Below are 14,669 nucleotides of genomic sequence, written 5' to 3'. Positions count from 1 at the left end.
GCCGGTTCACACTATTACAACTTGCCAGGCGACTTGGTCAGCCTTGAAAGTCGCGCACCGTCGGGTCCATTGAGTAGTACAGGACCCGTTCTAATAGGAGCGACACAAGTCGCTCCGACTTAGAAAAAGGGTCCTGTACTACTTTGGGGCGACCTGGAGGCGACTTGCATTGACTTCAATTATATGAAGGCCGCGCATGTCGCGCCGAAGTCGCGGTGCATGCGACTTCACAGGTCGCCCCCGAAGTCGGAGCGACCTAATGTGAACGGGGTCTTAGTCAACTACAAATCAAATGGGTTTAAATAAATTGTAATTGTTTAAACATTTCTCTAGAATTTCCAAACTAATTATATACTCCTGGAGTAAAAATTTAATAATATCTTATTATTTATGGTTTTAAGGTTGAACATGCACTCCAGACACAGATTTAACAGGAGGAAAAATATACTATAACAGGAGGCCAGTTATAGTAAATGCAGGGTCCTGGGTTTAGTAACACTAAGTATTAGGGGGTGCTGCACACAGAAGGTTTTTTACCTTAAAGTGATCATAAAGATTACATTTTTTTAAAATAATAAAATAATAAAGGTATTGCACTTACCTTCTTTGTGCAATGGCATTGCACATTCAGCCCCGATCCCCCCGATTTCTATTGGGGCACTCATGGGGGTTCGCTCCCGAGCTGTCCTGTCTAAGTCTATTGACACAGACAGGGTGGCTTGGCCCCTCCCCCGGATTCCCCATTACAGATTTTAGTGTAAATAGTTTAATAGCATATTATATAACACACTGTAAATGTTATGTCATTTGCTATTAAACCATTTACACTAATACTACACTCAGGTGGCGCTTCCTGCTTTTCCCTTTCTTGCTTCATCCCACAGAGTCGGCTTTCTCTGAGGACAGCTGCCACCATTATGTTTTATTAGAGATATATACTTTTTTATATGGACTTTATACTTTAGTTGCATTACCTATGGACTATTTTAAATGTCCCTTATTATTTACAGATGCACTGTCTTTGCGCAAGTAATTACTGTATTTTTTTTGTCATTACAGATTTTGTTTGACAGTGGCAAAAGGCCAAGGCTCTTGCTGCTATCCGTCTGCCCGGTTAGAAGGGAGAAATCAGAATGGAGCCACTGCTCTCATGCACATTGCGGGATCGAGATCGGGCTCAGGTAAACATAGGGAAAGGGGGGGCTGGGGGGATCCTCTGGCACAGGAGTTTTTTAAATACTCCTTTTTTTTCTTCTTTTAAAATAACAAACATGTTATATTTACCTCCTCTATGGAGTTGGTTTTGCACAGAGCTGCCTGGATCCTCCTCTTTTCGGGTCCCTCGTCGGTGCTCCTAGCCCCTCCCTCCTGTGGAGTGCCCCCACAGCAAGCAGCTTGCTATGGGGGTACCTGAGCCAAACAGCAGCTCTGTGTGTCCATTCAGACACTGAGCTGTGGTTCTGCCCTGCCCCCTCTCTCTCCTCATCGGCTAACTGACTTTGATTGACAGCAGAGAGAGCCAACAGGGTCACTGTAGTATTTCAGGCAATCAGGAGGGGGAGTCCCAGATGGCTGAGGCACTCATGCACATCGCTGGATCAAGATGGGGCTCAGGTAAGTATTAGGGGGGCTGAGGGGGGGGGGGGCTGCTGCACACTGAAGGTTTTTTTTATCTCAAAGTGATTGTAAAGTCTGTTTTTTTTTCTATTAAAATAACAAATATATTATACTTACTTGCCCTGTGCAGCTGGTTTTGCACAGGGCAGCCCAGACCCTCCACTTCACTGGTCCCTCTTCGGCTCTCCTAGCCCCTTCCTCCTGTTGAGTGCCCCCACAGCAAGCAGCTTGCTATGGGGGCACCCGAGCAAAGCTGCAGCTCTGCGTATCCATTCAGACACGGAGCCCCACCTCTTCTCTCTCCTGATTGGCTAAATGAGTTTGATTAACAGCAGGGGAAGCCAATGGCGCTGTTGCTGTGTCTCAGCCAATCAGGAGAGAGAGTTAGTACTGAGGTACTTGTGGACATTGCTGGAATTTTACATTTTAAAATGGGGTGCCTCAAGATTGTACATAAATATAAAGGGTCCCTTGACTGAAAAAATATTGAGAAACACTGATCTACACAATAAGGCCTTTTTCATTCTTTTGAGTGGTGCTTTAACCACTTCCCGACCACCCGCCGCCTTTTTCTGTGGCAGGGTGGCTCTCCTACGCAAACCGACGTAGACCTAAGTCGGTCTCGCGCGGGAAGCTAGGGGGTGGCAGCGGGGAAGCCGATGCACAGGTCAGGTGACGCCTGCCTTTACACGCACATGGACTTTAATGACATTCCAGTCTGTTTCCATAAGGTTCAATATTGAGTTGGCCCACCCTTAGCAGCTATAACAGCTTCAACTCTTCTGGGAAGGCTGTCCACAAGGTTTAGAAGTGTGTCTATGGGAATGTTTGACCATTCTTCCAGAAGTGCATTTGTGAGGTCAGGCATTGATGTGGACAAGAAGGCCTGGCTCGCAGTCTCCACTCCAATTCATCTCAAAGGTGTTCTATTGGGTTGAGGGCAGTCAAGTTCCTCCACCCCAAACTCAGTCCTCCATGTTTTTTTGGACCTTTCTTTGTGCACTGGTGCGCAGTCATGTTGGAACAGGAAGGGGCCATCCCCAAACTGTTCCCACAAAGTTGGGAGTATGAAAATGTCCAAAATGTCTCGGTATGCTGACGTCTTGAGAGTTCCCTTCACTGGAACCAAGGGGCCAAGCTCAACCCCTGAAAAACAACCCCACACCATAATCCCCCCTTCACCAAATGATTTGTACCAGTGCACAATGCAAAGTCCATAAAGAAACGGATGAGTGAGTTTGGGGTGGAGGAACTGGACTGGCCTGCACAGAGTCCTGACCTCAACCCAATAGAACACCTTTGGGATAAACTAGAGTGGAGACTGTGAGCCAGGCCTTCTCTTCCACATCAGTGCCTGACCTCACAAATGCGCTTCTGGAAGAATAGTCAAACATTCCCATAGACACACTCCTAAACCTTGTGGACAGCCTCCCCAGAAGAGTTGAAGGTGTTATAGCTGCAAATGTTGGGCCAACTCAATATTGAACCCTACAGAATAAGACTGGGATGCCATTAAAGTTTATGTGCGTGTAAATAAAGAATTATTTAAGCGCAAACTAATTTCCACCAATACACAGTTAAAAAACATATATGTGAGTTATTTTACCTGCTTTCGAAAATTGCATTTAAAGATGTATTGGTAAATATTGCTAAATGTATCAGATTACTAAATGTGTGCCCTTTATATTTGCCTGGAGTTCAGCATTTTTCAAAATGAAAAACACAACCCTTGAAGATGCACTTTAAAGAAAATTTCAGCAAGTTCTTGTATTTAGCTATAGAATGTACCGATTTGGGCCAAAAAAACTCTAATATGAGAACATTCGAGAACACTGCCATATAATCTGCTGCCACTAGCTCGATTGCATATCTCCTTACAGCTCTGAAAAGATCTATATTTAAACCAGAAGGTCTTAGGATCTATCGATTTATTCTGATGTTTTGAAAAACAAATTATCTCAAAAGTGTGGCTCTGTAGCTCACTTTATTTAGCCTAAAGTATTTGTAAAGCTTTGATTTTTTTTATATAAGATAAAACATAATATTTACCTGCTCTGTTCAATGTTTTGCACAGAGCAGCCACAATTCTCCTCTTATGGGGTCCCCCCGCCGATGCTCCTAGCTCCTCCTCTTCAGCGAGTGCCCCCACGGAAAGCCGCTTCCTATGGGGCACTCGCTCCCGAACCACCCTGTCTGTGTCTATTGACACAGACAGTGCTGCTCAGCCCTGCCACCCACTTCTTCGTCACAGAATCTGCCCTGTGAGGAGGGAGAGAGTGGAGATAGCTGCTGCTCTGATGTGCAGGATCGAGATTAAACTCAGGTAAGTATAAGGAGAATGAGGGGGGGATGCCATGACACAGATGGATTTTTACCTTAATGCATAGAATGCATCAGTGGTGTACCAACAGGGGGGACAGTCCGCCCCAGGTGCCACACATTAGGGGGTGTCAGGCAGCACCAGGGTGACACCCGGGGCCGGCAGCCAGACTGCCTCTGTTGCTCATTGACACAGAAGAGGGGAGCAGGAGGAACTGTTTCAAGCAGAACGGAAGAGAGAGACTCACCAGCGCTGAATAAACAGCGGGCGCTGCCGGAGTTAACTTTGCTAGTTAATGAGCAGGTGATTGGTTGCTAGGACCCAATCTGTGTAATGTAAAGGGTTCCATGGGTGGGCGGGGGTTGTGTAATGTAAAGGGTTCCCTTAGGGGGGGTGGGGGCTGTTTAATGTAAAGGGTTCCATGGGGTGCAGGGCTGTGTAATGTAAAGGGTTCCAATGGGGGGCTGTATAATGTAAAGGGTTCTATGGGGGGCGGGGGCTGTATAATGTAAAGGGTTCCATGGGGGGGGCAGGGGCTGTGTAATGTAAAGGGTTCCATGGGGGGGCTTTGTAATGTAAAGGGTTCCATGGGGGGCTGTATAATGTAAAGGGTTCCATTGGGGGGGGCTGTATAATGTAAAGGGTTCCATGGGGGGCAGGGGCTGTGTAATGTAAAGGGTTCCATGGGGGGGGCTGTGTAATATAAAGGGTTCCATGGGGGGGCTGTATAATGTAAAGGGTTCCATTGGGGGGCTGTATAATGTAAAGGGTTCCATGGGGAGCTGTATAATGTATTTATGGGGGGGGTTCCATTGTGGGGCTGTATAATGTAAAGGGTTCCATGGGGGGGGGGGTGACTGTGTAATGTAAAGGGTTCCATGGGGGAGGGCGGTGGCTGAGTAATGTAAAGGGTTCCATGGGGGGCTGTATAATGTAAAGGGTTTCATGGGGGGGCGGGGGCTGCGTAATGTAAAGGGTTCCATTGGGGGGGCTTGTATAATGTAAAGGGTTCCATGGGGGGCTGTATAATGTAAAGGGATCCATAGGGGGTCTGGATAATGTAAAGGGGTGCATGAGGGACTCTGTAATGTAAAGGGGTCCATGGGGGGGCTGTGGAATTTAAAAGGGTTCAGAGGTGTGAGGGGGGCTGTGTAATGTAAGGTAAGGTTGAGTAAAGATAATAGTCCATCCAGTTCAACCTGTGTAGGTGTCGTGTGTCAGTGTTGATAATTATTTCCCATATCCCTGTATGTTGTGTTCTTTAGGATGCACATTTAAGAGTGTTTTAATAAAAATGTCAATACTCCCTGCTGACACCACTAATTGTGGAGGAGAGTTCCACATCCTTATCGCCCTGACAGTGAAAAACCCCCTGCGCAGCTTAAGGTTAACCGCTTCTCCTCCTCCATCTTATTGTGTGGCCCCGTGTCCTCTTACATTCCCTGAAACTGAATTGTTTTTTTTCCTATGCTGGGATCACCATTGAGGTATTTGTAAATTGCTATCATGTCCCCGCTCAAGCATCTCTTCTCCAGCAAGAATAAATGTAGTGCTTGTAGTTGTTTCTCGTAATTGAGGTCCTCCAATCCCCCTATTCATTTTGTTGCCCTTCTTTGGGCTCTCTCCAGCTCCAGATGTGGCCTAACCAGAGTTTTATAAAAATTGCAGGATTATGGTTTTGTCTCTGGAGTATATCCTCTTTTTATGCATGCTAATATTCTGTCAGCTTTGGTAGCTGTAGCTTGACATTACATGCTATTGCTCATCTGTCTCCTGCTAGGACCCCCAAATCTTTCTCCATCCTTCATTCCCCCAGAGGTTCTTCAACTAGTGAGTAGTTTGCATTTATGTTTTTAGCCTCCAAATGCTATACCCTTGATTTCTCCACATTAAAGTCCATTTGCCATGTAGTTGCCCACTCCATCATTTTGTTCAGGTCTTTCTGTAAAATTTCTATATCCTGATGTGAAGTTATTTCCGTGCTTATTTTTGTGTCATCTGCAAAAACTGAGATTGAGCTATGTATTCTACCCTCTATATCATTTATGAACAAATTAAACAGAATTGGTCCCAAGACAGAGCCTTAGGGTACCCCACTTACCACTCCAGACCAGTCTGAGTACACGTTATTTATCACTACCTTTTGGACGCGCCCCTGTAACCAGTTTTCTATCTAAGAACAAACCTTATGGTCCATGCCTGCAGCCCTCAGCTTGTAAATTAAGCTTCTTATGGGGAATAAAAAGGGGGCACAATAAGTGCCCACTTGAGTGGGATTGGGGCCACCTTTCAGCATGTGGTATGAATTAAGTACATAGGCTTATATGCATGCTAGAATTGCCTAGTAAATAATAGGTTAATTTCCCTTCTGTACCTGGAGCAGGGATTAGCCAATGGGATGGTATGGAAGGTTCTGGGAAGCAGGTGGAAGGCTTTATAAGGTCAGGGTGGTCTGGAGTTCCTCCTTTTGCATCCGAAGAGCAAACTAGAAGAAGTCCCCCCCCCCCTTTTTTGTCGCGAGCACCTTTGTGTGGTTGGGTCACCCTGCATTTCTAGGGGGGACATTGTATTTTTCTGTTAATTTAAGATTACTGTTGCTCGAGTTCTGAAAACTGAGCAATTACAACTATTTTGGTTCTCTAAAGTGGTTTATATGATCAGTTTAAATGTTTGTGATGTTTCATATATATTAACCTCTCTGGCGGTATGATTGTTTCCGATTTTAGGTGCTGAAAGCGGTACCATTATTTTGCTAGTAATTCTTAAGAACGAGCAGCCCAAACCAACTATTTACAGATGATTTTTTTTTTTTTTTACTGTGCCTTCTTCTTTATATCATCTCGGGTATGATAAAGTGTGAAACACAAAATCATAAATTATAATATAATAAATAACCATAAATAAGTTAAAGTAATGTATGTGTGTATGTAGGTATATATATATATATACAGTGCCTTGCGAAAGTATTCGGCCCCCATGAACTTTTCAACCTTTTGCCACATTTCAGGCTTCAAACATAAATATATAAAACTGTAATTTTTTGTGAACAATCAACAAGTGGGACACAATCATGAAGTGAAATGAAATTTATTGGATATTTCAAACTTTTTTAACAAATAAAAAACTGAAAAATTGGGCTTCATGATTGTGTCCCACTTGTTGTTGATTCTTCGCAAAAAATTACAGTTTTATATGTTTATGTTTGAAGCCTGAAATGTGGCAAAAGATCGAAAAGTTATATATACATACATTATATATATATATATATATATATATATATACACATATATAGTACAGTAAAACTGTAAATTTATTTTATTTTGTAATGGATCAGTGTGTTTGTGTGTTTTACAATTTGAATTTGCCGCCGGTTCCACCCCGCTGCGAGCGTCATGTTGCAGGAGACAGAAGCCGGGGCTCACAGCATCGGGCGGAAGATTCGGCCACCGTATGCTGCAGGGACACATCGCTGGATCCCGGCGACAAGGTAAGTAACCTCTCTTACAGGATTCAGCGATCTCCCTAGCGGTACCCCGGGTGTGGCTCGGGGTTACCGCTAATGGCTCTGAAGTTTCCCCCCGAGCCACACTCGGGAATACCGCTAAGGAGGGTAAAACCAATAAAGAGTGCCGTGGCCTTTTCTTTGCCAAAACCGCAAGTCTAATTGTCTTTACTCTAGTGTTTAAGAACAGATTCGTTTCGTGGGAAAAAGGTGTGGCCTACAATCTCACTGTATCGAATGCTTTTGCAAAATCCAGATACACCACATCCACAGGCCTCCCCCTATCTAGATGGCAGCTCACTTCATCGTACAATGTTACTTCCTCATAGAATGTTCTGATGGATACTTCCAGCAGGATAATGCACCATGTCACAAAGCTCAAATCATCTCAAACTGATTTCTTGACAATGAGTTCGCTGTACCCCAATGGCCTCCACAGTCACCAGATCTTTATCCAATAGAGCACCTTTTGTGCATGGTGGAATGGGAGATTCGCATCATGGATGTAGAGCCGACAAATCTGCAGCAACTGCTTTATGCTATCATGTCAATATGGATCAAATCTCTGAGGATTGTTTCCAACACCTTGTTGAATCTACACCAGTATTAGGACAGGAGATGTACCAGGGGATTGGAGGAAAGCTAACGTGATTCCGATATTCAAAAAGGGGCAGAGGCATATCCCAGGAAATTATAGGCCTGTCAGTTTGACATTGATAGTATGTAAACTTCTGGAGGGGGTGATAAGGGACTATATCGTAGAGTTTGCTAAAGACAACAACGTCATCAGCAGTAATCAGCACGGGTTTACAAATGGGCGTTCTTGTCAAACCAATCTCTTAACATTCTACGAGGAGGTGAGCTGTGAGCTAGATAGGGGGAGACCAGTAGATGTGGTGTACTTGGATTTCGCTAAGGCATTTGATACAGTTCTCCACAAGCGCTTAATTTATAAAATAAGGTCTGCAGGTATCGACTGCAGGGTTTGCTCTTGGATACGGAACTGGCTAAAAGGGCGTGTCCAAAGGGTGGTAATAAACAGCTCATACTCAGACTGGTCTGAGGTGGTAAGCGGGGTCCCCCAAGGATCAGTCCTGGGACCAACCTTGTTCAATTTATTCATAAACAACACTGAGGTCGGGATCAGTAGTTCGATATCAGTTTTTGCAGATGACACAAAATTGGGCAGGGCAATAACTGCACAGCATGAAGCAGATATCCTACAGAATAACAGAGTGGGCAACGACATGGCAAATGAGGTTTAATGTTGAGAAGTGTAAGGTGTTGCACTTGGGGACTAAAAACATAAAAGCACAATACACGTTAGGGGGGGAACCCTTGAGGGAATCAAAAATGGAGAAGGATCTGGGAGTCTTGGTTGATGATAGATTAGGCAATAGCATGCAATGTCAAGCGGCAGCTGCCAAAGCCAGCAGAATATTAGCATGCATAAAGAAAGGGATGTATTCCAGAGATAAGACTATAATCCTTCCACTTTATAAAACTCTGGTCCGACCGCATCTGGAGTATTCTGTCCAGTTCTGGTCGCCAGTCCTCAGGAGGGATGTGTTGGAACTGGAGAGAGTCCGGAGAAGGGCAACTAAACTGATTAGGGGATTGGAGGACCTTAATTATGAAGAGTGTCTGCAATCGCTTGATTTATTCTCCCTGGAGAAGAGACGCCTGAGGGGGGACATGATAGCAATTTATAAATATCTCAATGGGGATCTCAGCTTAGAAAAAAAGCTATTCAGTCGAAGGGATTGCATGAGGACTCGAGGGCATACAATGCGATTAGAGGAGAAGGGTTTTAACCTCAGGCAACGTGGGGGTTTCCTTACTGTTAGGGCTACAAGATTGTGGAATTCTCTACCACAAGAGGTGGTTTCTGCGGGAAGTATGGTGGCTTTCAAAAGACTCTTAGACGTACATCTCAAGGATCAGAACATTCAGGGCTATGTGAGATGATTTCAGCCACACACACCTACACAGGTTGAACTGGATGGACTATTGTCTTTATTCAACCTCACCTAATATGTAACTATGCAAGAATGAAGGCAGTGATGAAGGCAAAAGGGGGTCCAACCCGGTACTAGCAAGTTGTACCTAATAAAGTACCTAGTGAGTGTAGACACAAATGTGTACAACATACGTATAAAAAATTGTGTATGATTAATTACTTAAATGTAAAAAGTCCATGTGAAATAAGATCCTCTTCTTAGGTGCTCATAAGATCATTTCATCAAAGTGAATGTCCATCACAGATAAATAAAGGATTAATGCACAAGATCGCCATCTCAATGGTAGAAATGCAGGCTTACCTGCTGCAAAAGATCCTTCTTCTTAAAGACAGGTTACAAAGGGCTCATAGGTATCAACTAGATTAACCACTCTGCAACCGCTCACAGTAATACTACTGCGGCAGAGTGGTTCGTTATCGTCCAGCCACGTAGTATTAACGTGACTGGACACTCCCCCTTCTGGGCGGCGCTTGCGCGCCGCCGGAGGCTCGCTCCCGCTGTTTTCATTTACAGCGGGAGTCGGGCCAGGGGAGGAGCAGCGGCGACCGCCGCTGCTCTTACCCGATCATCGGGGATCGAGTCTGGAGATCCGCCCGCTGTGTGTAAACACAGCGGGCGGATCTCCATAGTGACAGGGAGTGACAGATCGGACTGTTCAGCATAGCTGGACATCCGATCTGTCCATGAATCACATAGTCACCTCCCCCCCTACACGTCAGTAAGCACCAGGCATACATTAACCCCTCCCTCTCCAATAAAATTAACCCCTTCCCTGCCAGTGTCATTTTTACAGTAACAGTGCATATATATAGCACTGATTACTGCAGTAATGTCACTGGTACCCCCAAAAGTGTCAAAAATGTCAGTCAGGGGTCCGGTCTGTCCGCCGCAATGTCGCAGTCCCGCAAAAAAAATTGCAGATCGCCGCCATTACGCGTTAAAAAAAAAACACCAAAAATGACAGAAATCTTTCCCTTTGTTAGTAAACGCAATAACTTTTGCGCAAACCAATCAAAATACGCTTATTGCGATTTTTTTTACCAAACATATGTAGCATAAAACAAATTGGCCAAAAACTTTTAAAAAAATTGGTTTTTACATCTTTTTTGGGGGGAATTTCATATAAAAAAATGTGAAAAATATTGTTATTTTTTCAAAATAAACGCTCTTTTTTTGTTTATAGCGCAAAAAGTAAAAATCGCACAGGTGATCAAATACCACCAAAAAAAAGCTCTGTTTGTGGGAAAAAAAGGACGTAAATTTCGTTTGGGTACGGCGTCGCACGACCGCGCAATTGTCAGTTGAAGTCGCACAGCGCCGAATCGCAAAAAGTGGCCTGGACGGAAGACAGCAAAATCCTCCGGTTGTAAAGTGGTTAAAGATCATCAAACGACCAAGTGCTCTCCCAAGGAAGTGAGAATTCTCATAATGGTCCTCCACATAACATTGGCGTTCACATAAAAGTAAGGGAACAGACACTCCAATGGTTTAAAACCTTCTTACTTCATTTACTTAAAAATAAAATTACACTTACATCAGAAAAATGCATATTGTGCCATACAACACAATCCTTGGCGGCAGAAACAGGAAATCACCTGCACTTCCGGGAACGCAATGACGTCCGCATGCAGCTCCGCCCTTAGCATTTCATCATACAAGACATCGTCTGGGGCACCTGGTATTTGCCAAGCAATTTTGACCAACAATTGTTGGACCTTTAGGCGTACTGAATGCTGCTGGTTATTCCAAGTTACTGTAGGTCCTGCCCGAAACCCTGGAGCACCTACCCGACCTGACTTTTTCCCCTTTCCCTCTGTTCCCACTTCCTCATCTTTACCCTTTCCCCCCCTTTTCTCTGCCTTTTTCAAAAAATCATTGCTCTTTGTCAGACAATGCTACATAGGCCTAAAATATTGAAATACCCCAAGTGTGCTTTTGTAATACATAATGCCTTGTAATAAAAGGTCCGTCCCCGGAGTTATGGTATCAAGTGTGGTAACCTCCTTTTGATATATAACTTTCCTTTAATGAAAATATTAAATGAGAAAAGATCTTCAAATATGGATAGATGAATCATAAACATGACTCAGGGCCCTTTTTTGGCATTTGACTTCCCTGCTGCTGTGCGATTCTGGTTCGCCAGCAGCGTGCTATGTGAGTCTTTTGGAAAGTTTGCTGTTTTAACTTTTTGTTTATGCTATGCCTTAATAAATATACTACACGATGATTCTGCTTCTGGACTCTATTTGAGCTAATTACTGTTAGTTGGACACTGTTGTGGGGGTCCCTCTGAGGTTCAGTCGTTCTATTGGCATCCAGAGTTAATCCAGGCTCGTTACGTTTAAAGCTCTTGTGCTACTGTTGCGACGAGCCAGAACCGCAGGGGTGACACGTGAGGTGCACGGTGGGCCGATGAGAGACAGCAATAATACAGTTCATCGGTTTACTCACGGTTAGCAGAAAGCCTCCCTGGGCTGGTCGCACAGTGAAGAGGAAGACAGCACGAAATCCTCCGGGGCACGCTCTGTGATAGGGAAACGCCAGCCAAGATGGTGGTTGAGGTGCCCGTGATGACAGGAGTGTTTAGAGTGCTTGTGGTGGCTGGGTCCCTTGATGGTATTTGTCGTGACGCCAGTACCGTTAATGGTGGTACAACCAGTTGTAATAGCAATAGTGAAGAATGAGGTAGACAGTGGTAGGATACAACTCGCAACTTTTCCTGTGACTGGTTTTGATTGCAGCATAAACATCCAGATAGAATACAGTCTCTGGGTAAATAGAGGAATTCTGCTGATCCACTGTTAATAGGCTTTAGTAATTCTGGACTCAGGCTGTGGTGCAGTATAATGCTTACTTGTAAGTGATTTGCTTCTGGTCCCTTTAGAATCCAGTGAAATTTGGTGAGGTTGCCAGTGGCTAAGGAATCCTTCACCTTTATTCTCAAAGGTCTTGCTGTCGTTTGGTGGCTTTTACCCTTTGATTTTAGCAGTTCCAATTTGTCCCTTCTTAGGACTGACCTTCACTAACCTTCTACATGGTGCTTTTCTCTGTACACTCACTTCCTGAACTGAACAACTGACCACAGATAAACCTGAGCTGGGATAGATATCCCAGAGTGGTGCTATCCCCATCTTGTGGTGGGAAGTATGAAGCACACTTGACCAGCCTATGAACAGGGATTAAACAGGTGTAGCAATGCACATGCAAAATATAGCAATGACAAAGAAATAATACATTTGCAGTTCCCACGTGTCATGAGTGGGACGCTGCATACCCCCATGGTAAAACGTGTGTCGACCTCGACACATTTTTGACTCGATGTTGTGTCTTCCTGTAAGATATAAGAGAAAGGGAAAAGCATGCATGCATAGGAAATAACAACATAACCCCATTCTTGTACTTCTTGTATCTGCAAGTAAAATGGGTTAGGCAAACATATCTCAGGTAACAACGAAATGTGTCAAAAGGTGACAAAAAGGGGTGTCGTTTTTCCTCTGAAGACTGGTGATGTATGGCAAAACCAGAATAGTCCACGATGAGATGGAAAAAGGAAAAACAAAACAAAAATAACATCTCAGGAGGCTCACAGGGTATGAGTCCGTTCCCTGGGCACAGGAAAATGTCAACAGACGAATATCACGGAGGCTCAGGTACGTGAAAGTCTATCTCCGGGTGCAGGCTTAAACGTTGCAAAACAGTAGGTAGGTAGTCCTTTTAAAAAGTCCTTTAAAGGAAATGAACATGACATCACAAAGTCAGTCTTCTCACTCTGGAACTTCAGAAGATGTAAGGATGCATTTAACAATGAGATGGCAGGGCTGGTAGTTGTCTTATCGACTGCTGGTGTAGGAAATCCTTAACACGGACAGGTGGTTGTCCTCTTGTAGTCCTGTCGGATCTTCGTAGCGGCTGAGTTTCTACAGGCCTTGTTTCAAGGGAACTTGGTATCTCTTGAGCTGTAGCAGACACTTCTTGAGATAGCTCCTCTGGTTGAAGTGCGGTTGTATTGGTCTTGGCAGGCACTAAGATATTGAGCCATGGTGTAAGGAACCATTGTAAAGGATCAGAGTCTAATAATGCTTTTCCAAAAGACTGTAGTGGACCCTCTGAATCAGATGATTTTGTAGGCTCTGGTTCTATGGATTGAGTTTCCTCTTGGACAGCTTCTTCTTGAAGAGTTTCTTCTTGAGTACTTTCCTTGAGACATAACTTAAGGCGATTGCGATGTACTACACGTGATTTGTTTTCTTTGGTGATCTCATAAGTATGAGTCTCTGGATTGAGAATAGCTGTAATGGTGTAAGGTTCTCTCTCCCATTTGCTATCTAACTTGCTGATGCGATGGTCATTTTTTAACCACACATTGTCACCAATTTTGAGAGGTTCTGCTTTGGCAGATTGGTTATAATCTTTTTGTTGCTTTTCATGAGCATGTTCCATGCGATGTTGAACAATTTCTTGTGCATCAATTAAACGTCTTTGGTGTTCACTCACCCAATCAGTCTTTGGTAGAGGGTTGATTGCATCAGGCACTTGTACGCCCAGCGTATGGTCAGCAGGTAGTTTACCTTGTCGGCCAAACATGAGATAGTAAGGTGTATACCCAGTAGAACAGTGAATGGTGTTATTGTAGGTGTACATCAATTGAGGCAATAGAGTAGGCCAATCACTTCTTGTAGCAGGAGGTACTGCTCTTAACATCTCAATTAAAGTTTGGTTCATTTTCTTGCAAAGTCCATTCCCTTGGGGGTGGTAGGCTGTGGTCCTGATTTTCTGGCAATTGTGAAGTGTACACAGTTCTTTGAAGAGTTGCGACTCAAAGGCAGATCCCTGATCTGTAAGGATTCTTTCTGGGCATCCATATGGCAATAGGAAATGTTTCCAGAAGGCATCTGCAGTTGTTTTAGCGGTCAAGTCCTTGACAGGTATGGCTACAACAAATTTGGTATAATGATCAATGATGGTCATGGCGTATGTGTAACCTGAGCGACTTGGTTCCAGCTTCACATGGTCAATTGCAACTATTTCTAGCGGTGTTTGGGTTACAATGGGATGTAAGGGTGCTTTTTGGTCATGTTTCTCATTTCTTCCAACAGCACAGGTGGAACATTCTCGACACCACTTTTCAATGTCTCCTCTCATCCCAATCCAGTAGAATCTTCTACGGATGGTGGCTTCTGTCTTCTGCACGCCAAAGTGTCCTGATTGG

Source organism: Pelophylax lessonae, assembly GCF_965119305.1.
Source record: "Pelophylax lessonae genome assembly, chromosome: 11".
Taxonomy (NCBI): domain Eukaryota; kingdom Metazoa; phylum Chordata; class Amphibia; order Anura; family Ranidae; genus Pelophylax; species Pelophylax lessonae.
Note: the sequence above shows the minus strand (reverse complement) of the source record.